The sequence below is a fragment of the Syngnathus floridae genome, chromosome 12 (genome assembly GCF_059516105.1).
Source record: "Syngnathus floridae isolate MCC-2025c chromosome 12, RoL_Sflo_1.0, whole genome shotgun sequence".
In the NCBI taxonomy this organism is placed as follows: domain Eukaryota; kingdom Metazoa; phylum Chordata; class Actinopteri; order Syngnathiformes; family Syngnathidae; genus Syngnathus; species Syngnathus floridae.
The window spans coordinates 7,882,233-7,907,481 of NC_142424.1; the positions used below are offsets into that span (position 1 = coordinate 7,882,233).

Genomic DNA, 25,249 nt, shown 5'->3' on the forward strand with positions numbered 1-25,249 from the left:
AATATGTATCGCCCAGCATGAATAACTCTGGAAAGTTGTGGGAAGAATGACCCATAATTCCCTTGCCTATGACTTTGTATGAAAAAAAAAAAAAAAACACGACTCTGAAATCAGCTGTTTTCAGTTTGTGATGACACTAACCCCCGCCTTTTTCAATTTGTGATGCCACCTAACTCCACCCTCAATTTTTTAAATCTCTGCACCTGCCAAAGTTTCAACACAAAATACCATGCAGGTACAGCTGGAGAGCAACAGCATCTTTCTTCTCCTTACAGCTGACACAAGGAAGGCTCGGGGTTGGACTTTATCCATTAAATATGCCCAAACTCCCAAAATGTGTTAGTTTGCAGAAAACATTTTACAGACAATTGAGCAATTTAGGACAATGCAACTGTGGATTAGCAGAACATCTCTCCTTTGGGATTGATACCAACTCTCACTGTAACAGGATGTTTGTTCAAGTAAGTCTATTTTCCTTCAGTATGTGATGCAACATATTGTGACCTTTGAGTCATTTGCTTTGCATGTGGAACAGGTGAAGCAAAAAAAAAAAAAAAAGGCCAGCCTTGGCCATGCCTACCAAAATCCATTCATTCAATGCTAGGTTAATAGTAGGCCGTTCTGGTCAAACCTGTGAAATTCCATGAAAAAAAAAAAAAAAAAGTCTTTTGATACAGTAGTAGGGTGGTTGTTGCCTTGTGTTCAAGATTACAGGGAGGTTTAAGTCTTTTTTTTTTTTTTTTTTTTTGGTGGGTTGAGGTTGGGCGGCGGTTAGGGCCGAAAAGTTTGCTCTGTGTTGTCGAAATCCCAAAGCATGGCTGCTTTGTCCATCCATCCCTCCATCCATCTATCAATCCATCATACAGATGCAATTGCTTTTAGTTTGTATTTCTGTCTGGCAGCAATAATTACAACCGCTGGGTGTCACTGCAAGACAACATTTTATTTTGATTGGTTAGCGCAGTGGCTGAGAAATAAAACACCTTTTCACTCCTCCGAGGCTTCATTATAACCTCAGGCCACAATGATTATTGCTATTGCAAATTTTTATTAGAATAAAATAGATTTTGACAGCCAACCAAGTACTAATATTAAAACTTCTTTTTTTGACATAAGAAAACAAAAGTGAATAAGTGAATATAAAATTCTCTGTGTACATAAACACAACAGTTTGAGGTGAGGAGCCACTCCCACTGGTGCTTGACATTGATGTTATGAATAAATTCTTACAAATCTCACAATTTGCGAATATTGTCTGCACGTTTTTATCTTGGAAAATTATTATTTTAATCTCATGAAGCATTTCTACTTTATTGTTATATGTACCCATCACCCACCCCCCATAATCTACAAACTCATGACATTACACTTAATCTGTATTTTAAAAGTTTCAAATGTATTTCATCATTTTACCGGTGTAACACTGTTACAGTATGTTAAATTATTTTTAGTCATCTATCAGACTCCGTCAAATCTGCATCAGTACCGCATCAGAGGCCTCAAGGCCTGCATCGATAATGCTCTCCATATTTACAGTTTGAGGAGGATTAAGCGGTTTTGACTAGATCCCATTTGTGTGAACCTATTAGTGCCTAGTGCCCCAGGCTCCCTTTGATTCGCTTCTGAGATTAGGTAAAGGTATTATAGTAAGAGGATCGGCTCGCCTCGAGGTGAGAGGCTCATCTATACAGTACAGGCAGAACGAGAGGAACACACACAAAGACATGGACATGCTCTCACAGTTTGACACATGGTAGTTTCATTATGCATGTGAACATTTTTACAATGAAAAATCAAGAAAGTGAAACAGCAGAGATAACTGTCCATTTTTCTATTTGTGTCTTATGATGATGTGATGTTCTCATTAGATTTGATGAGAATACATAATTTGATAACCCCATTAACATATCTTAAAATTGTACAAGATATTAGGTTAAATGTTTTGATTTGTAACTGTGAGCATCCATGATTGAAGAGCATTGTGTATTTTTGCAATGACTGCCTGAGTCTCGTATGTGTGATCCATGAATCCTGGACCTGAAGTTCTCCGTGGGTCCATCAGCCCAACACTGTTTTTTTTTTTTTTTTTTTAAATATATATGTATGTATGTATGTATGTATGTATAACCACATAACATTTGGCATTGATTTGAAGTTAACATAGGAATTGTCATTTGCCATGTTAAGTCTTATCACTGTAGCAAGAAAGTCATGCACCCCTCCTCCAGCAGAAAGGAAGATGAGTGCCATGTCATAATTTATGACTTAAAAAGCATACATTTTTCAACACACAGTGGCAGAGATGGCACTTTATGTTTATGACAATCATTTCCTTAGTGAATGATTCATGTAGATGTGGCACTTATGAATCTTTCAAAGAACAAACAGAAACACTGACGCTTTGAACGTTGCTGGATGGCTGCTGCGGCAAATGCTCGCTGTGAGGGAATTGAAAATATGGCCAAAGAATATACGGAGATAACTGTGTGTACTCTAATTCAGGTATTGTGTATATTCAGCCTCACTATTTGCTATTTTGTAAGCGCCAACTAAAATGGCCACTAGATGCTGCTGTGCATTGAACCCACTGGAAGGGGATTTTAAAAAAAGTCGATTCAGAATGAACAAATGTGTTATCTGTCATGAAATGCCATTGTCATGTCAATCAGCCTTTATTGCGGGCGTTTGAACAACTTTCCAGCATTTTGTATTACCCTACTGCTGTTATTCTCCATGATATGATCAGTTTGAAGGCGGTGGAGCATGCAGTGAACATGGCTGACAAAGAACCGTGTTAATATTTGTTCATATCAGAATACCGGCGAGAACACTGTGACAGTCACCGTCGCTCCTCTGCACAGTGGAACCATGCCCTCCTCACATTTATCTGTTTATTGGAAGCTGCAGTCGCCTGGTGGAGATCTTTCATCTTCCCTGTGTAGTGCCCTTCAGAGGGCCCTACTGGCTGTTTGGATTTTAGCCAGGGTTACTATAGAAACACAGAGGGAGAAGTGCTGAGGGCTGGCTCACGGTAATGAAAACGGGCCTCCGAAGGCCTACAAAATCCCCACGAAATGACACAGTTTGAAATGTTCGGCATTAATACAACCGTTATTTTCAATTGATTCCAGAAAGAGGGCAACCGTTATAATAGAAAATGATTTTGTTTGATAAATTTAACATGTCCCATTTAAAGACCCTTCAGAAGGTGTGATTAGTATTTTTTTGTATTTGTTTGTTTAAAAAAAAAAAAAGAGATGACAGTCAGTGACAGATGTGGTCATGTGACTCGCATCCATCACGGCACGGCTTTTCTGAATGTGCGTGTTTGTATGTGAGTGCCACAGGAGGTGCATTATTCTCTTTGAGGTGAATTTGATATTCATAGAAGACACCTGCACAGATCAGAAGTGAAAAATGTAAATTGCTTTGACTGTGAGTGTATGGAAGCCTTACAGGAAGGCACGAATGTACAGATGAATGAACTAAAGTGGTGATTAAATGCATTAAATGAGTATGTTGGATGTGAAGTCAACTACAAACTGTAATGCATGATAAATACACCGACTACAGAGCAAATAGATGCAGAAAACACATTTTATTTAGTATGTATTTATGTATTTATTTTTACATATTTTCCACATAACGTCCATTTTCCAAAAGCTCACATTGACCTTGATTTTAAATTGGACATCAATAAAATGCAACGATTTACTCCGTCCAATTATCGATTGCAGTCGTATATTCATTTCCAAATGAGAAAATTTGCAATGAGAATGAATCATAGCTGCTTCAACACAGCCCATTACATGCTAATGATACTTAAGGCTTTATGTTTATCCAGTAATAACTATAAATGTATTAGATAAAGTCTCATTTTAAAAATAATACAGACCTGGGTATGTTTTGTCCCTTGAGATTGGTCTTTTTTTCCTTTGTGTTTCTTTTGGTCATACATTAGTTGCTTAATTATGATTAAATGTCGCTAGCATTTTGTTCCATTTACCTCAATACTGTTAGCGTTCGTTTTAGTAAGTGGGGCCCCATTGGGAATTGAACGCTCGCTGCATTTTAGATTTTTTTTACACAATTAAAAAAAAAAAAGCCTGCATAAAGCTTTATCAAACAAAGAAGAGGTTAGATTCGAACGGATAAATCAAATTGACACTGGATCATTATGTAAATTTTAACATCACAGGGCCACTTTAATTTGGAGTAGTTTTGCATACACACACGCACACACGTGTACACTGAGGACTATTTTAACAAGACTTAGTAACCAGGGTCGAATCATAACCTTGGCATCGGTGGCTGTGGTCATTCTGTATCCCCGAATCGAATTAAACCATTAATAAAGTGACTCTTTTATCACCAGTGGAGCACTGTGGGGCTTTTATTTTTTGCCTCCACTTTAGGGGCCACGGTAATGGGCCTGGTAGTGTTTGCTCGGACACTTTGCAGACACGCAGGGAGCGTGTTGTGGGGACCAACGAAACATAAGCACACTGGTGTGGTCTGGAGCTGTAAGGGAATCTTGTTATAGGCTCATGCTGTCAAGCAGCCATTTTATTGAGAGCCAGGCCTGGTGGCATATCATTGGCGGCTGTGGTCATTTTGACGCCCTGTGACAAATTATATCATTAATAGTGAGACAGTTTTTTTCACCTGTCGAGTACTTTCCCTTTTCTTTCTCTTTTTTTAAGAGCAGACACAAAGGCCTCTTTTCTGGCACACAGCTAATCAAAACTAATCAAATAAGAGTGCCACTCAATGAACCACATTGAATAAAACCTTTATCGACTCTATTCACATTGTATTTTCCTTTTCTTTGCCATAAAACGGTTGTAAATGTCAAATTTACCATTTTTCTCATGCCTGCATGGTTCAGGTTTCAAACATTTCTTATAGGTTTGCTCTTATAGTGCAAGGTGATGAAGTGACTTGCTGTCAGCAACTTTTTACAACAATTTATTAATGTAACCAAACAAAGGAAAATAAGTAAAAATGTTCCAAAAGTCTAATGAAATAAGCCATCATTCGCCTATAATCCAATTATAGTATACATATACTTTTATATGCACCATTTCTTTGCCTTATCCAATCTTTTTTCCTTTCGCACACACACATTGCACACAAACATATACGCACAAACACACACACTCACACAGACATGCGCGCATGTTCACACATGTTCAGTGAAGGATGCAGAAACATGAAGCTTCTCTCTTTTCCTCTTCAGCATGTCAGAAGCATTTTGCCGGGTGATTAAACACTGCGGTGAGCGTTCAAGCCCCGTGGTTGGCCTGGGGGCTCTGCCACGATCCTTGCACCTGCCACTCTGATCCGCGGACCGTTCTCCCTCCCGCTCCCCCGTGCACACACAAACACATTCATGCGCATACATAAAGCTTGAGAGTGAGAAACGCAGATCCTTCACAAGAATAGCACTCGGTCGAACAGGGGTCACCAATCTTTTTTAAAGTGAGAGCGACTTACACACTTCTGAAATAACTAATTGCCTCAAATTAAATCCAAGTACAGTGCAGTGTATGTTATTAATAATTAATGACGTTCATCTATGTAGTATAATGATTCAGTTGAATTCTGAGAATAATTATCAACAATGATTTAACGAGGTAGGCAACAGATGAATATTAACGGACAACGTTATATTTTGATATGGTTCTGCAAGTGTTAGCATTTTCAAATGATCACTTCTTCAACATTCTTAGGAAATCATAATGTCCCATCACTGGTGAGTTTCTTGGACACACACACTAAGTTGGCGTAAAACAGTTAAAAGTATATGGTGATATTAATTTGATTATGTAAATTATTTCATATACTGTGACAATAATGCTGCTTTTTAAGAACAGGCTCACGGGCTACTTATTTGGTCCTTATGAAATACTTTGGAACGTGGGTGCCACATTGGTGACCCTGGAGCAAAGTCAGCTGTCATCATAGCCTTCACAATAAGACTGATAAATATCATTTTATTTTAAGTCAAAAATTAAAAAAACATATAGCATTTTCTTTTTTGAACAAAATGTATTATATTTAATTATATTTCCTATCATGTTACATAGAACAACGGTTTGCTCTTCTACTGCATTGCAAGTAAATATGTTCAACATAGTAACATTTTACCTCCAGACGCATAATAAATGAGCACAAAGTGACAAAAAAATAGTGTACTGAGTCCGCATCCAATAAGTTAGGTAAGTTAGGATTAGTTTTGGTTTGGATGTGAAATATATATTTTGTGAGATCAGTCTTGGGAATTTCTTTTAGACACATCTTGCAGCAAAAGTCAAATAAGGACTCACAGAGAGAAGAAAATCTGTCCTCTTGTGCAAATGTGCTTTTTACTGTATTGTTTAATGACATTGTTTCAGGAACATTTTACTAGTTTAAACAGACCTTCTTGTTCCATATGCCTAACGCAGTCCATTGAAAGCAAGTTGAATGTGAGAACGTTAAACGATGCAGTGAGTAGTAAAATGTTTCTTGGCTGGAGGGAAGGAAACTTTCTGAATGCATGTGGAGGAAAAACATTTGAGGAAAAAAAAGTCAAGTCTCCTTAAAATGCAATAATAATACGCATTAATCCTCTAATACCAACATAAATAATGCTAGGTCAGTGTATGTCTTCGCTACTAATGGATGAGTTTTTGCACGTCGACGACTGACATCCTTAGCTCTCTCAATACCTGAGCTGGAGGAGGGCGAGCATGTGTCTCAGGCCCACACTGCATCTGTCATACATCCTGTGTGTGTGTGGCACCACAAAAGCATGTGCTTACGTGGTTGTATATACTCTTGGTGGTGGTAGGGTGGTGGTATGTGCGGGAAGCAGATGCCGTTTGTTCTGAAGTCAGCAGCTGGATCCAAAGTTCCCAGTGGGACCTGTGTTTTGTCTACACACATGCACGCACGCACACACACATGCACAGGCACTCTTGCACGTGTCGAGTAGATATTACGGACATGACACCTGCAGGTAAAGTGCTGGTGAGTTGGTACGTGTATAGATATTGGGTTTATATGGATATTAAGCTTGGCTGATCTGCTGACCATTAACATATGGAGAAGATCACCTGCATATATTAACCACAGGCTCCATACACACGCACGTTGAGCCAAGCCTTAGAGGAAACTTCAGCAAAGTTCAAACGGCAAAGCTAATTCATGACTTTTTTCTGTCCTCACAAAGCCAACAACGTTGATTCAAACTGAAGAAGGCATCTGCTATCCATCCATTTTCTGTACCGCTTGTCCCCATGGGGGTCGCGGGTGTACTGGGGCCTATCTTAGCAGTCATCGGGCAGTATGTGGGGGACACCCTGAACCAGTTGCCAGCCAATCGCAGGGCACACAGAGACAAACAACCATCCGCACTCACACTCACACCTAGGGGCAATTTGGAGTGCTCAATCAGCCTACCATGCATGTTTATTTTTTGGGAAGTGGGAGGAAACCGGAGTGCCCGGAGAAAACCCACGCAGGCACGGGGAGAACATGCAGACTCCACACAAAGAGGGCCGAAGGTGGAATCAAACCCGCACCCTCTGAACTGTGAGGCGGACGTGCAAACCAGTGCCCCACCATGCTGGTATTATTGCGGTTAATACGTGCAATATTACCATCAAATTTTTTCCCATATACGAAATTAATAAATGCAATTTATTCAGACATTTTGTCAAACTCTTACTTTCAATGAGAGTTTGACATTCACTGAAGTAGGTTTTCTTATAATAATTTATAAACCAAAGAGTGTTGGTGTAAATTTCTGTAAAGTCTCAAAATTTGTGCCCTTTTTTTTTTGCAAACTAAGTTCAAGTGCAAAACGTCCATTACACATCGATTAATTTTGAAATGCAGGTAATTCTGGAATACAACTTCAAAATGTTTTCATTGTTTAGCTTGAATATTTTGGACCTGGTGCAGAATTTCCTTAGTAGATTATTTTTAGAAAATAGGAAGGAACTTGTTTTTTCTTACATACAAAGACTGTCCAAACTCACAATTCAGTCAATAAAAAAGCAACAAATTCATTTCACGCTCGCATTCAATCAATAGTCTTGATCAAATGCAACATACTGGTAGGCTTAAATATTTTTTTACAAATGTCAAACACCAAAGCCAGAGCTCAGATTAAAACCCTCGACCTCAGAAATTTGAGTTGCATGAGATTTGCTAAACTGCGAATCTCTACATCTAGTTTTGTGATGTATATGTTTTGTAAAATTCAAGAAAAAGCACAAAGCAATTATAATTATGAACAGTTTCTGCGCTCAAACATGCACAACTACAACGTTACGTATTCAGGTTGAAGAATTTAGTGAACCTGAGCCAGTCTGCCGTGCCGAGTCATAATTTGTGATGTAGAAAACAGTCTGCCATAAAGAGAACAAACTCTTTGGATTGAAGTAACCTTAAAATGCCCGAGGAGTTTAGCTTGGTAGCCAGGCACCATATGGCCGTCTCATACAGAATCTACCCTCGTCCTGACAATTAAGACCACGGGCTAAAGCCCTGCCGGATCTGGAGCGTGGCCAAATGAGAGGAGGAAATGAAAGGGAGAAACTAACAGGCAGAAAAAGAGAGAGATACATTTAAAATCAGAGAACTGGGGAGAGAATAGCCGAAGTTAGTCGTGAAAAAATAAGATTCCAAAAAGCAACGGAATATCAAGTTTTGTCTGTGCATGGAAAAGACGATGGATGAGAATTGTAGTAATAATTGTGATATAAAAAGGATAAGAGGAGGAATGACGAAGAAAGCTAAACAATGTTCAGCCAATTAAGCGTTGCAAAGGAATCGATGTGTACAATGAGCCAGCCATGACTGAACGCAGAGAGGCTGAGCTGCCTAATTACAGCCTGAAGGGACAGTCTCCATCCCAGTGGAAACTGAGGAAGCAAAAAAGGAGCTAGGATTCAAGGAGGCTAGCAAATAAAAGAAAAAAACAAGAGGATACATTACATACAATTTAATATCTTGCATTTTCACCAATAGAATTGCCTCTATTTTGACAAGAATAAAAAAAAAGGTTAACATTAGTGACAAGCAAATCTATAAATATGTCCAAAACATGGTGCCCATGGCCCCAAGTGGGCAAATCCCATTTGCACCCCTGCTTTCAAAGATGGGCGAAATAGAAGATACACTCTCTACACTTCTACTCTTGTTAAATGAATCTCTATGTGAAATAGTCAGTCAAAATTGTGGATAATCTTTCTGAAGGCAGATGAATGGCTGGTGACGTTTTTGTGTTAGATCTCATTATATTGCTTTGGTGTATGTAAATATAGCTGACAAGGGTAGATTGTTTGGTTGACATTATGCAATTGGAGAGGAGGGGGCTCCGTAAAATTTTAAATTACATTTTTATTTTCCGGTACGTTGCTTGACACAGGTTTACTCAAGGGTGATGGTGCGCAAGTATTTTTAAAAACAGGGTAATTCTAGAAAAATCTCTGGCAGCAACCCCCCTCCCCGTGTCTTTGGCTGGGTCATTGCATAATTTAGTAATCATCGAAATTAAGGTATGGAGTGATGAACTTTCAGCTTGTGAACATTTGTGTCAAATCTTTTGCAGGAAATCGACAAAGCCACTGCACTTTAATGAATCTTAAACTGCCTTTAATTTTCATCAACAGTGGCGAGGAAGGGAGCGTTAGCTAAGGTCTGTGCACCCCCCCCCCACACACACACACAAAGGAAACAGGCACCATTTGGTGTTTATGTAAATGTGCAAAAACAAAATGGCTGACTGCCAAATCCAGTCAGTAAACAAAGCCTGTGTGAGTGCCAGGCGTAGTGTTGTTAAGGTGGACCACTCAGGATAGTGTGTGAATGGTGGGCGGCCCAGTGAAGCTAAAAGACCTTAAAGTAGGCCAGCGGTGACCACGTGAGGTAGCCATTAACTTGTGTTCAGATGGAAGATGGCAGGTCTGCATCACTAAAAACAATGGGCCACTTTCGCCTTGTTTATGCTTCGCAGATTTAGGCAGCAGTTACACAACATTACTCAAATGACATAATTTTCAAATGATTCCCAATTTTGGAAATGGGTCATCGTAGTGTAAATACATAGTGATCATTCAACTTTAAATTTCATAGAACTTAATTAAACTAACCTTAAAGCAATTTCTGAAATTAAATCATTGGATGAAAAAGTTAATCAGGTCAACTAAACGGTATGAAATGTTTAATATTTGTAATATTTAAATTTGATTGCTTACAGCATGTCAGCATGGTGGATTAAGGGTTTGCCCCACAGTTCAAAGTTCAAATATTGGCTGCGGCCTTCCTGTGTTTAGAGCATGCACTAATGCTTGTGTGGGTTTCCTCCAACACGCCAAATGCATCCATATTAGGTCAATTGACAACAAAATGTGTGTGTTTGCCCAATTGCCCATGTGTGTGAATGTGAGCACGGATATCGTATGGTTGTTTGTCTATCCAGTGTGTGCCCTGTGATTGGCTGGCGATTGGCGCAGGGTGCACACCCAAAGTCAGCTTGAATAGGCTTCAGCTCACACACAACTCTAATGAGGACACGGGCCATAAAAAAAATGGATGGATGGATATTATTGTGTACTTTGGATGCTTCCGACCTGCAGTGTGAATCCAACCTTAAAGCAATATTTGTGCCCAGACCATTATATTTACATACTGTGTGTGTCATTATAATCATGGCTTTCATAGAGGAAGACCATGAATGATACATTCAAGTTGAATTGGGATGAATGAGTCATTACATTTGATTGCGTTGATTCCAATAAAATTTTTGATGTTTGTTTTCCAATTATTACAACTGTTTCATAAATCTGTTTTTTAAACTTCATAAACCGAAACAACTGACAATCAAGGATTATGTTTTCGTCTGACTGACTGTCCTTTAAAAAAAGGTGTTTGTTCAGACGATAAAAACATACACTGGCTAATTATTTTGACAAATGCAATCAAGAGCTGCATATTTAGCATTAATCACACAATGGAAACGCTGATGTCAGCATATGGAGATTTGGAGTGCGGTTTTCCTGCATGTGGCTTGATAATAAGCATTTCCGCAGTAGTCTCTAGCGACAGGTAGAAACATTAATCTCATCCTCTTTTACCTCAAAGAGGTTTCAGTGTACCTCACAACATTCTAAGAGGACTTAATAAAACATGTAGTACTTCAATTTGTACAATATTAATACATATAGACTACATTGTCTTATATTATTTGATACACCTATACTGTATGCTTAATATTCAAAGTTTAAGAGGATCTATAAATTATGCAACTTGACTGCAAACATTCAGTCAGACATGATCTCCTTCATGCTGCTTTGAACGTCCAACATTTCCGCCACAGACAGAAGGAAAAACAATAAAACGGAAAATGAGACAAAAAAAAAAAAATGTTACGTCACCAGCAGTCGGATGTGAATGTGATATGCTTATTCATCAGGGTCCAATTTTTCCAGATGAGGGGAAATCCAAATGTCAGGGTGTTGGGACAAGAACAATGCCAGTCGTCATGACAACCAGTAAATATTTTAGGATGAATAAGGAGTGTAGACCTGATGGTTCAGGTTTCCCTCTCATCCTTGTGACCTCAGTCTGTCTGAGTCTCCTGAGCCATTAACCAAACTCTTGTAGCAAGTTATGTATATTTTCAAATAACACTGGTCATAAATGCCATCCATTTAAAATAACACTTAACACAATGGGAAAGTTGACTGCAGCCTACCACCCACTTTGTAAAATGTTTTCATTCTTGCTGTATTGTAAGTTCCAATATTCACATAATTGTAGTTGGATTTTCTGATTTCAGTGATTCCACTTTTTGAGTCCTTGTTTATAGGCATCTGTTTGCTGGAGTTACAAAATGAAAATATCTTCAGTGACTTAAATTATGGCTATATCCTTCATGTCATTCTGTATCATAACAGCATTTACTTTGTATACATAAAGCAAACATCAGGTGTTAAATGATCTGTGTGCCTGTAATGTTGTGGGCAGGCTATAGGGGAAGCAAGTGCAAATATGCACATCAAACTTTGTATCTTGGTAAGTTAAAACTTATTCCAGGATACCGTGTGTTTACTTGGTATATTGTTAGGTGTATTGCTATGTGTTGCTATGTGTTGTGTTGTGTTCCCGTCAGAACTTGGTTGTGTATGTTATTGAAGCTTAATTACAAAAAAAAAAAAAAAAACTTATTCCAGGTGAATTAGAGCTAGATGTGGAGAACATGCTGGATTGGTCACCAGTCAGTCGTAGGGCATATAAATAAAACGCAACCATTTAAAAGTAATAAGAGGATCCGATTCGATTGGCAAGGAATTGGCTGTGTTCATTCCCACAACAGCGCACAATGGCGCAAACGCAATCTTCTACCTGCGTTAATCTTCTAACAGCAAAATACCAAAAGAAAGCAAACTTAATTCACTTAACATACTTGTATTTGGAATGTGGGAGGAAGCCAAAATAACCCCTCAAAAAACATGGCAGCACAGGGAGAACATGCAAACTCCTAACAGGAATGAGCAAGAATAAAAATCCAAATGAATGAACAATGAATCACAGGAGAGATGAAGTGATGAGGTTATGTATGAGCAAGGGGAGAGGAGCAAAACCACGAGGAGGTGGGGGTGTTCACCACGAACATCTGGCCCGACTGCTGTGAAAGGACTCCCCATCACATTCACACACTTGCACACGCATGCACACGTGTACACATACCAGCACACATATACAATGATTTTTTTTTAATGACTAAAAATTTCCAAATTTACTCTTTACAAAAAAAAAAAATAATGAAGCATATTATTATTATTTTATTGTGCTAACTAGGGATGGCTTTCGATTTAGAGAAGATGGTTACCAATCACAGAGGAGCAGTTAGATGTGGCAGGCCATCACAGACGTGCATACAGATGCACATAGTATGTGCACTATGTAAAGAAAGTAGAAAAATACCTTTGGTACATGGAGAATGGTTGTGCCAGAGTTACTGTTAACCTTTAGCCAGAATGTCGAACAAACGATCAGTGATTATCCACAGAATAAAGAAATGCTCATTTCATTGTATAAACTTAAAAGAATATATGCTTTGTTTGCGCAGATTTTTGTGAATGTTTTTTTTTTTATTTATTACTGTGGGAAAATAAAAAAAGAACAAGATCTGCTCAAAGCTGTGTTTGACTTTCAGGTTCAGGCTATTTTGACATTCAAAATAAAGGGAGGCCTGTGGGGCTCTTAATAAGTTAATTAAAGTAGCCGTTAGGAACAACTGGATTCATTTAGTGTCAGGCATCCAGTATGTAAGTCAAAAATAACTGTCTTTTGCAGTATATTGGAAGAAAAAGTATGACTTGTTTTTAGTGCAAAATTGATATGAAATCAAATTTGCCCTACATAAAGGACGAGATGAATTATGAGATTTTTAAGTGTCTCCAAATAGAACCGCATGTCTTTGGTATATGCATTTACAATTTTGACCAATTTTTCAAACAAACACTGTGTTTGCTTTAAGCAATAGACAAATAGCATCAATATATGACACAATATTATCCTGGTCAGAAACATGGGAATTGCTTTAATTTCATTGAAAGTAGCTTAATACATTGACAGATGGCTGGACCAGCCGGCAAACTCCAACAGACAGACAGACAGACAGATAGATAGACGGACAGATAGATCTATATTGCAAATGTTTTTGTATGTCACATTTAAAAATAAAAATGAAAATATCTAAAAAAAAAAAAAAAAAACATGCTAGAAAAAAAACATTCAATCGACATAAAAAAATAAAGGACCTTCTAAAATTTGCAAGTAACTAATGCTATTGTCATTGTTTGAAGCCTCGTTACGAGCTGCCAAAAGGAATTAAAATTCAATTATTAGTAAATGAAGAGTGTCTGTTATCTATGCGTGTGTGTGCATGTGTGTATGTGTCTGTGTGAGTGCGTGTTAACTTCTGGAATCAAGCCTAGACCGTCATACATCTGCCATCCAAACGCCCTGACAACCACTCATGTATGGAGTCACATCCTGTGCATTCAACACACATCTGCACAGTAATTTCTTTCTAGAAGGAGCATGTGTTTCCTTTTGTTTGTCCATATGCAGTGTGCACCAAACATGCATGTGTGCTTTCATACGCATGGTATGTACATATGTTCATGTGCTGCATATGCATTGTAACATGCAGGTGTGTGTTTGTTAGTGCGTAGGTACTGATATGTGCTCTGTGTGGCCATTTTTTTCATTTGGTATGTCAGAGTTACAGACTGATGGCTACACAGACGTTGGAAGATCAACATATAATTTAACTTGGCAGTGTGATGAGCTCATTCTAAAAGCATTTAGAATAGGAACGATTTTGAGTTGTATGATTTAGTTGTTATGGCTGAGAGGAAAATGAGTATGCTTGTGGGAAAGGTATTGAATTGCACCTGTTGATATTGGCATGGATAGCATGTAAAACTAAGAAAAGTAAATGTTGGAAATAAATAAATAAATAAATAAATAAATAAATAAATAAATAAATAAACAATTGCAATCTTGTTTGTTGTCATCTGATGGTTTTAGGAATAAAAATGCCAGTTCATTTTCACATTGAAAAACTTTTAATAGTCTACCTTTAATATTGATAAAAGCAGTCAGGAGTAAAGGCGGTCAAAAAAACTGCATGTGTATATATATATATATATATATATATATATATATATATATATATATATATATATATATATTATATATACATATGTATATATATTTTATATATATATGTGTGTGTTTGTGAGGGTGTGTGTGCATACACATAAATTTTTATTCTATTATTGTATATATTCTTTGCTTTTTCATCACTATCAAATTTGTGTGTGTGCGTACATATACATTTTTATTCTATTATTGCACATATTCTTTGCGCTGTCATCACTATAAAACCAATAATCCAATACGACTATCTACACTAAATGTACAATATTTGTGATGTGGTGGTAGTATGGATGTGTTTATTCATAATATTGGGGCTGTTTTCTAGAAATTGTTTTGTAATTACACCTGCAAGGGGGAACTTGTTATCTGTGTAGCAAGAGGCCAGCGGCAAACACTTTGAAATATGGTTCCTCTTCAGAGTGGCGACGCCAAACTACTGCTAATAACTGCTGATAAACAGAGCGAGTGTAATTGCATCTATTTGCATTTTTAAATAATGCATCTAAAAAATATGCGTTTTGTGTTTCCCGTTTCCTGTGGCTGCAAGATGCAACATGCATTGGAGTTTTGGTCTTATATTTAATAAAATGTCACTTTTTAATAGTTAATACTGTAATGTACTGTAATATGACTTTGCCTTTTCAACATCTCCATCCATGCATCTTCTCCTGTACTGCTTGTAAGGCTTGCAAGTGAATTTGAAACTTTTCCAGAATGAATAGTAAATAAAACTGAACTGTACCTGGGTTCGGCGTAAAAAAGAGGTCGCGAGAGAAGGTCTAAGTTGTGGCGCAGGTGGTGTAACGCGATTTTGGTGGATTTGATCCAGACGCAGGAAGACATATTTTGTGCTCTGCTGAAATGTGTGGTGGATGTCATCATATTTCATTCATAAATATGACATTGGCTTGCACCAAAACCTCTGGATCATTGTATAAATCAAATTATTGAATATATTATTCTTAGTATTGTCATCTTTAATATATTTATGAAGAATCCCAAACTGCGGCACAAACATTTGTCTGCGTCTGCGTATGCAGGGGTGTGTGTGCGTGTGTGTGTTGTTCATATTTTACTCTAAAACTGTTTACTTTCTCAACATTTCATTAAGATGATCATATATTTCTGTCTTGAAATGTGACTCAGTATATTTGGGCAATTTTTTGTTGAGGTGATGAGGTTACTTTTTGCTAGTTAGTGCAAAACAACAAAGGCTTTTCAAAATGCGACAAATAGGGAAGTAGCGGAAATCTGTCTTCTTTGTCTCTGTGAGCTTACATGCATGCTTGTGTTATCAAATTAGGCAAAAACAAATGCCCACATTAGAATTGTTCAAACACACAACTTTCACTTGTGGGTTTACAATAAGTTTGATTTATATGAGCCGAAGCAGCGGCTTCCATTATCGGTGAGTAAGAAAAACAAGTGTGATCTCATGTAGCATCATATATCAACATTATGGCTCTGTTTTTTTTTTTTTTTTATTATTACAAATTTCATATTAATCTAATCTGTTTTGCTATCTTTCTTCCTCTCAGATCTCATGCCACGTTATTTTTATTCTGATTCAATTCTTTATCCTGTTTGCTCACATTTATATTTAAATTTTTTTTTATTTTTTTATTTTACATCACAAGCACTTCATCTAATATTTATTTTGGAAACTGTATCTCATTGCATTTTGCTACCTGCTCATATGACAGGGATGGCGTGTTGTGCTTCATGTAATTAATACCACAGCTTCTCCCCGCTCTGTTCCCCCCCTCCGGCTCTGGACATTAATCAGAGGTATTTTCAGGGAAACCAAGGCGACACAGGTGCGGATGGTCGGGGGCAGAGAGGGAGAGAGATGATGTATAGAAATACACGGAAGACCCTGATCCGGCCAGCCAATCATCATCCATCACCAGCCAGTCGCCAGGCGAAAAAAAATCTGCTCCCACCAATAAAAACATAGCACGAGACATTTACATTCTTCTTTACCGGGACAAACAAGGTGGACGATTTGTAAGTAGATAGAAAAAACTCCACCGCAGCTTCATTTGGACACAAAGGAAATAATTTCTTGTCCTGGTGCTGCCTGTTACAGCCCTTACTCAAGCAAAGCATCTTTTGAAACAAAAGACAAGAAGACTTTCATTTGGAAATTTGTTGCCCTAAATAGCCTTGACCCTGACAATTGGGAGGATAAAACAGCTTTATTCACACATCTCAGCTATTTATATCTGTTCTGCGGTCAGTTCAACATATCAGTGGCGTCTTCTTTCATTCATTAGCCGTTGACATAATAATTACAACTGAAGACAGTAAATGCCTCAACACCGAGAAACTAATTCTCAAGAGGGGCCTAGGACAAGTTCTTGAGAGATAAAATTAATTGCTGATATGACTAATTTGCATATACATGATAATGATGATTACAGAACAATCAAAGACAACAAGCACAAAGCCACAGATGAGTGTAATGGTAATTGAAATTACAATTTTGTCACTCTTATCTGATTAATTATGATAATGTTGTTAAACCAGACTAACGCAACAGTTTAATTCTCCTTTCGATTTTTACCTCCATCAAAAATAATACTGTTTGTGTGTATGGATGTACAGGACTGTCTCCGAAAATTAGAATATTGTGATAAAGTTTTTTATTTTCTGTAATGCAATTAAAAAAAAACAAAAATGTCATAGATTCTGGATTCATTACAAATCAACTGAAATATTGCAAGCCTTTTATTAATTTAATTTTTGTTTTTTAATTGCATTACAGAAAATAAAGAACTTTATCACAATATTCTAATTTTCGGAGACAGTCCTGTATATAGTATATATATATTTACTGTCATATTTAAATTTTTTTGTAACCTTTGGGAATGTATTTTGTGCTTGCTGACTGACTCTGACTGTGTGTTAGACAGCACCGCTAATCTCGTACTCTGTTATTAATTAGGAGGGAGGCTATCCTCATTAGGTTATTTCAACAGGGCTGCTAATGTCTATTCTGGCTCTCATTTTAATGTAATTACACTTAGTGACGTTAATATTTCATTAAAATATTAGACGAAAGAATGTGTTTTTTAATCCGACCCGTGCTGCTGCTGCTGCTGCAGCGGCGCGCTCTGTGGCAGAGAGCTGAGCTTTGTCCCTCTCATGCCATCAGCTGCTGGCTGCTCATCCGTTTACTCTCGAGACTTCCTCATCCTTTCATCCTGTCCTGTGACAGAAGCTGTTATGCACACACACACGCACGCACACACACACGCAAAGCGTGCACATGCAAGACTGTCTTTTAAATTCACAGCAATGCATGTAAATGTGCAACAATCTCACTGAAAACACAAATACACACATACAGAGTTTGTGCTTTCCACAGGCAGGAGCAGATGTCTCTTGTCAATGTGAGCAAATGTCAAACGAACATCGCTGTCATATTTTCATATTTAACTATTCATTTCATTCTAATTTATGGAGTCAATAAGTGAACACTGAGATGCAACCACATCATTAAAATCTTTTGGAGTACCTGAAGGATTTTCATTTTATTACGACCTTAAATGTTACATCTGACCTACAATTCACAGACTTCGAGATTGTGACTTAGTTTTAAGTACATTATTTATTTTAGATCAATTGAAGTCAAGAGGAGTAATAGTTATTGCTTCAAGTTGTGCATTTAGTTTTGCATTCCGTCAAATTCCACCAGGTTACGACTCTGCATTATGGACAGGAGATCCTGATCGTGTAGATAAAGCCCATCATGTATTGTTTTTGTATTTAATACAGAGGAGTGAAGGAATTTGGGCCTTGATACACAATTCCATATTTTTTCAAGAACAAGAGAATAGAATACATAGAATCAAATTTAACACTTATTTTTTTTTTTTTTTTTTTTTTACCAAAACAAGATAAAAACAAATTTAAACAAAATCACCCAAAAAATCTTGACTTACTGATGATAGTCAAAACAAACCAATTGATTCTTTATACTGGATGAAAATAGAAATTGTAAACTTCGTATGAGTAATTGTATATGACGATGTCCACGCCGTGTGTTGCATTTGCAGAATCACACATACCGTGACTGAAAATACATGTTTTTACTGTATTTTAGGTGTACACCATCTTTTTTCTTGGCTTTTTGGATCTTATTTGTGCATAAGTAGCCACTATCTAGTTCTGCCATTCATCGACATGATAAATGTGTACTCTCGTTGAGTAGGCAGTATGACCAGTGGCTCATTTGACTGAAATTCTTGATTATTGTTATTTTTTATTCAGACAGAAGCCTGTCAAAGACTTGAATTATAGGGAAAAAAAAGCAATTTGTCATTACATAACGATTACAGATGGCGGTTAGTGAAGTAGCAAAGTCCAGTTGATTCCACTCCCTGATGATTGTGTTGTCATTTCTGACATTGCTTTTGTGCAAGAGAAATTGGGATTTAGGAGTGCACATGAGCAAAAGAAAGTACATTCGTTTTCTTAGTAGGGAGCCCAAATAAGTGGTCGGTGCCCCTGTAATTGAAAACTAAAAATGAATTTTAGAGGCTTTCTCCATTTTACTAATTCAGTGAGTAATAGCAGCCTTAGGTCATAGCGACCACTGATTACTCCAGACTGCTTACTCCTGCATCATTAATTAACTTTTCAACTATTAGTCCTGTTTAAACACACAGCCCACCACTAATACAGCATACTGTTTAAATAAAAAAGCAGACTGCATAATTGGCTGAATGGCAAGAGAATGGTCAGTTTAAATGTGTATGCATGTGTGTGCATGTGAGTGAGTAGGGGCACAGTTTATGTTTGTGGTGGGTGTAGATGTGAGACAAATTCCAGATCCATATGAGAGCTTTCTGTTTAAATGTGTTCAGCAAAGTGAGAAAAAAAAGAACAGTAAATTGAGTTTAAGCGAGCGTTAGTTTGAAATGTGTGAGAGCCAATTGCTCAACTTTGTTGTCTCTGCAGTTAATTTTACAAACAGGGTGGGAAATGTGGAAAACCCCCCATATGGACATATAAATGTCTTTTAAATTTGTATCCCATTTGAAAAACTCTTTGTTGCATGATATTTTTTTTTATGGTGTCGCACTGGTTAGTACGTCCGCCTCACAGTTCAGAGGGTGCAGGTTCGATTCCACCTCCCTGTGTGGAGTTTGCATGTTGTCCCCGTGCCTGGGTGGGCTTTCTCCGGGCACTCCGGTTTCCTCCCACATCCCAAAAACATGCATGGTAGGCTGATTGAGCACTTCAAATTGCCTGTAGGATAGGCTCCAGCATGCCCACGACCCCAGTGTGGACAAGCAGTACAGAAAATGGATGAATGGATGTTTCAATATTGATTCTTGATATGTATGTGTATGAATGTATTGATGTAATGGCAGATAATATTTTTGGTGGTTGGTCATTTGAAACATGTAAAACCAGTTGTGCTTTAAAACAATCCAAAGGGCATTGAAGCAGATGAATAGATGATTATTTTGGTCGTCCCTGAATTTTTATTTTATACATATCATCGGAAGAACCTTGCCAGTTTTTGAATGCTCTATGACATAGAATGTTTGTAATGACTCAGCCCAAGGTCAGCTCCTTGCTTTTACCAGACACTGCTCAACCTTCCCCTTGAACCATGTTGATATCAAGTTTTTTTTTTTTTTTCACATATCTTGCTGTGCAGTGTGTAGGAATTTATCTCCACGCTGAAACTCTTCACTGCCTTTTCTGTAGATCTCCTGCTGCTTCTTAGCCATACTGCTGATCGCTGTTAATTGGTACACGTCTATTAATAAATGACAGGTAGCAAATGACGAAAGAAAAAAAGATGCGATCTGTTAAAATGACAGCTTGAGGGTAATAAGGTGTATTTCCAACTTGTCATTCCGATAGTTTGCATTGCTGTTGTTATACTTTTTATGCATTTTATACCTGGCATAGTGACTAACAACGAAGCCCACTTCTAATTTAATATGTATACTGTGTAGCAGTGGGTTAGAGTGTATTATTGTTGTTACGTGGAATGAGCCAGTGTGCGTTTAATGTGTCTGGCAGAAGGTAGGAAACTATAAAGCACCAGTAAACACAAACTAGTAGACACCGAGGGGGCATCACGATGCGACAGAGGGGTAATGTGGAACAACAACAACATCAGCCTAGTACAAAACCCATCGCACACTTTAAAAAGTACTTTTACTATGCTGTACTCTTGTTAATGTACTGTACCGATATTTTAACATTTGTCACTATTCACTGTAAATACCTGTGAGCTCAGATAAGAGTCAACAATATTTGGGATTAAACTCTGTTGCAAGCCACACTGTATTCCGGAACATGATTTTGATGAAACTATGATGCTGAATTATTCAAATTTGCTCTAAAATGTATATTTGAAATAAATATGATTTGCAGTACTACAAACCGAAATATTACTGCATTTCCATATTTTTTGCCATGATCTGTATTTTCATTGACTTTGTTTCGATTAGCTCTGTGGTTTGGTTTCATGTTTTGTGCTCTCTCCCTTTTTTGTATATCTACTCACAAGGTTTTAATTTCCACCTGTTCTTCTCAACCCTGCTCCTCAGGTCAACCAATCGAGTCAATATTTTTTTTTCTATTACTCCGTCTCCATATTCTGGTCTCTCTGCTTCCCTGTACTTGGGTCCATCTTTTATCACAACACAATTACTGGGCATAGTTAACATTTTTTTTTTTTAGTTTAGAGCTTCCAGTGTATGCATGCTAAATGTTAATTATTTTAGTCAATGTTTACTTTTTAACAGCAAGCCAGAGTGAAGAAATGAGCAGATACATGTTTGCGTGTGTAAGTGTTTTAGTCACTAAATGCACACAGTCACACCTTTCACGGTTGAAACCTGGCAGCGATTGGAGGTGCCTATGCGTCTGCTTGGCAAAATTGAAAAATCCCTCATCTCCCTCTGCCAAAAGACTTTGTTAGTGTGCCAGAGGTTTAGCACATCTTAAATCTCTCTGCCTGTCCTGCTCTGACAGCGTGTACTATGATGTTTAATTAGGAATAATAGTTTCTAATATTCCTTCAATTAGGGCAGCCTCCTGCTTGTCAAGGGATTTGAATTAAGTGAAAGGGAAGCAGGATAAAAGGAGGGAAACTGGAATAAAATGACTGCAATAGTATTGCCAAGTCAGCGCACCCATAGGGTTATCCATTTTAGCAGATAAACTGGCAATGCGGATGGATTTCTGATTGATTCATTCAGGCATCTCTGTTGGGAGATCAGAAATTAAAGCAAGGCTGAAAGTCCAGAATTCCAAAGAAGTGTTTCTAATGAAGAAATGTACAAAGGAAATTTGAGAGAAACATCTGCGAATAAAGTTTTTCCTTTTGATATGTACATCAATCCTCGAGAGCTCTTTGGTGTACTGCATTATGTTAAAATTTGCAAATTTGCTTACCAGTTTTGCTCTAATATATATATTTACAGTACGCAAATCATTTATGAAATATTGTGAAGGAGCTTCTTCTATTGAAACACATTGTGCCAATGAAAGAAGCTACTTACAATGCAACGCTCAGATTTTTCGTAGCTTTATTGAGTCATTGAGGGCTTTGTCCCCGTAAATAGGACCCCACGCACATGCACAGGCACACACCATGTCCACTAATATCTATACCAACAAGAGGAACGAGCAAATGAAAGAATCAGCCCCAACAGATTTATCAACCTACTGAGAGTGAGAGAAAGGACGGTGTGTTGGTGTGATTACTGTATGTTTGAGAGTGACCTACTTTAATGGAGGTCCCAATGCATAACATAACCTAAAGTGATCCAGATACATAATAGCACTATAACATACATGAAAATTAAATAGGAAATTAAAATAAAACGATCCCCCCCACCCCGGTACAGTCGATCCTGAGCTCACAAATTGTAACGCCCCACTTTGGTCCGACCTATTGCATTGATGAGGAACTACTATGCAAAATAATTATTTTTCTTGTAAATTTGGAGAGAAAAATTTATTATCCATACCCATCTGTCCATTGAACATCCAACCACCCATCCTTCCATTTGTGCTCTATTTCAAGCCTTTGTCCCAATTCTTTCATTTTTTATTCACCATCCATCCATCAGTTTATACCTCCATCACTTCCATCTTCTTTTCAACATCATTTTTGGAGGAGCTCCAGTCATTTTTCCATACTCCAACATTTCATGGCATTTTTACAAGAGGTTGTGTAGTAAGCTCTGTTGCCTCTCAGCCTAAGTCTCAAATTGGTTCGGCTCCACTTTGCCTTTAGTGCTCTAGAAGATGGATGGATGTCCGCCTGTGGATTATTATTGGTCAAACAATTTCCTTTCTTCAACCTCCTGCCAACTCTTTCAGTTCTCTCTTTGCTCCATCCTTTAACACTCTTTTCCACATTATACATATTCATAAACCAACAACCATTACTATCCAATAGCATTTAATCTCCTTGCATTAGTTGCTTTCATTCCTAACCTGACACACGCGCGCACACACACACACACACACACACACACATACACACACACTCTCTCGTACGCACGCACGCAGACATTCACGCATGCACACACACTTCCTTACAAACATCTAGCAGCTGGCCGACAGATGGGGCCCGCAGCCAAAAAAGCAGCAGCCACACAACAAAAATAAAAATGTACATGCATGCCAGTGGAATATATTTAAAATCAAGAGGACGTGGAAGAGCAGGGATTAGCGGAGGGGAGTCACTCCTCTTTAACTGCACCTTCACTTTCTCTCCTTTTGATGCCTTTCTTAGTCATTGCCCAAAATCTGGTTGTAACTGTTCATGTTCCACATGTAGTTCAGTCAAAACAATTACCATCATTTGCAAAGAGAGTGTACAACAAACAGGCCCAGAATTTTTTTTTTTTTTTACTTTGGTTGGTAGACTGCACTATTTCATTCTCATCTTACTAACCAATGTGTAAAAATGACCCCAAATCTTATTTATATTAAAAGTTTAAATAATGACCAAGGTAACATCTGACGTATAATCATAAGATTCCTAAATGAATGGAATATTGACAAGTTTTGTAAAGCACAAATAACGAGGAGCTATTGAAAAGCAATTTTGTTTAAAATCATTTTTCATACTTGCTGTTCACTCCTTTACATGGATGAGGCAATGGGGGTGGGGTGGTGGTTGTGGTGGGGTGTCACTTCCAGAGGAGCAAACCAGAAGTAGACTCATCCCAAGGGGGCACTGTTTGTCCTTAGAAAACCACACACTAACATGGACAATCAATTGAGAAGACAAAACATTTTAAAGTAAATTCTCACTTAATTTCGCAGCCGGTATTTATTCTGAAAGTCATAGGGACTATAAAATACCTCCCAAAATAAAAAATAAAATCACAAAAAAGGAACAGAAACAAAAGAAACAAGAACTAATCATCTGCCAATTTATATCTGTTTTGCTGTGTATTATGAATTAGATGCGACATTTATAGATATGTAATCTAACAAGACCATTTAATAAGTTTTAAATGAAAACTAGTTTTATAATGAAAAATATATATTGCTAAAAAAGAAGATAAGAAAAAAAAAAAATTCAATCATTTATGACAGCTGCTTTCCACTTACTGAAGCTAAGTTTGTGGACAGCAAACAGTAGATTGAAAAAAGTCCACACCGTTCATTTTCTTTTAATATTAACACTAAATGACCAAGACTGATAACAGTTTCTATTATAAAAACTATTCCTATACGTGATTCTATATCCTACAAATCAAGCATGAGATTATGTGATTGCACAGGAGTGTAGACCTTCTTATATTTGGGGTTGAACCCCAAATTTAGTTCAGATGTTGTAGTAGCAGGCTTTTCCTGTCAGTTGTTAGCTTGACTGGTACAAACCGTTCTTGATTCCCGCTATCGTGACCATAATCCCACCCCATTTGAAGAAAAAAGAAAACGAAAAAAAGACTGATGGTACTACCACCAGCCTTCAGTGCACCTTCCAGTGAGGACCAATGTTGAGGTTGTACCAAACATATCTTTTGGAATTACGGGCAAACACAGTTTTCTATTTGTTTGGGAGTTTTCATGTCCTAAATACTAGCAGACAATCCTGCAGCTAATTCTTTTTGGTAGATGTTATGACTACTATCTTTCTCACCTTATCATCAATTTTGGAGGGATGACCCATTCTTGGTAAAGTCACAACTGTGCCATATTTTCTTAGCTTGACTGGTCTTCATTGTCTTATATTTAATGCTTTATAAAGCAAGAGTGGCTCCTCTCGTTAAATTCTCTTTAAATTGAGCATAGGAGAGACTCGCAGGAAGCGCTCCAATTGCGGATGATGTTCATTTTTTTTCCTTTTTACATTTATTATAATTATCCTGATAATTACTTTATATAATTGTTACACAGTTTCAAAGCCCAAATCCTTGCAGATGAGCTACTACCTCCCCAAAATCCAAATCCAGTGATATCAGCTGTGTTTATCTTGGACCTTTTTATCCATTTCCCCCCGCTTCCCACCTGCGTACCTGAC

At 37.6% G+C, this 25,249-nt stretch overlaps 1 protein-coding gene across 4 annotated transcripts in view; it reads left to right on the plus strand.

Annotated features, from left to right (window-relative positions):
• Positions 1-39: 39 nt before the first annotated feature.
• Positions 40-25,249, plus strand: part of tcf4 (transcription factor 4) — a 161,507-nt gene continuing 136,297 nt past the window's right edge. For all 4 annotated transcript variants that reach the window (XM_088393018.1, XM_088393016.1, XM_088393019.1 and 1 more), the window contains exon 1: positions 40-461. The gene's annotated coding sequence lies outside the window, so the exon portion shown is untranslated. The remainder of the gene's footprint in view (positions 462-25,249) is intronic.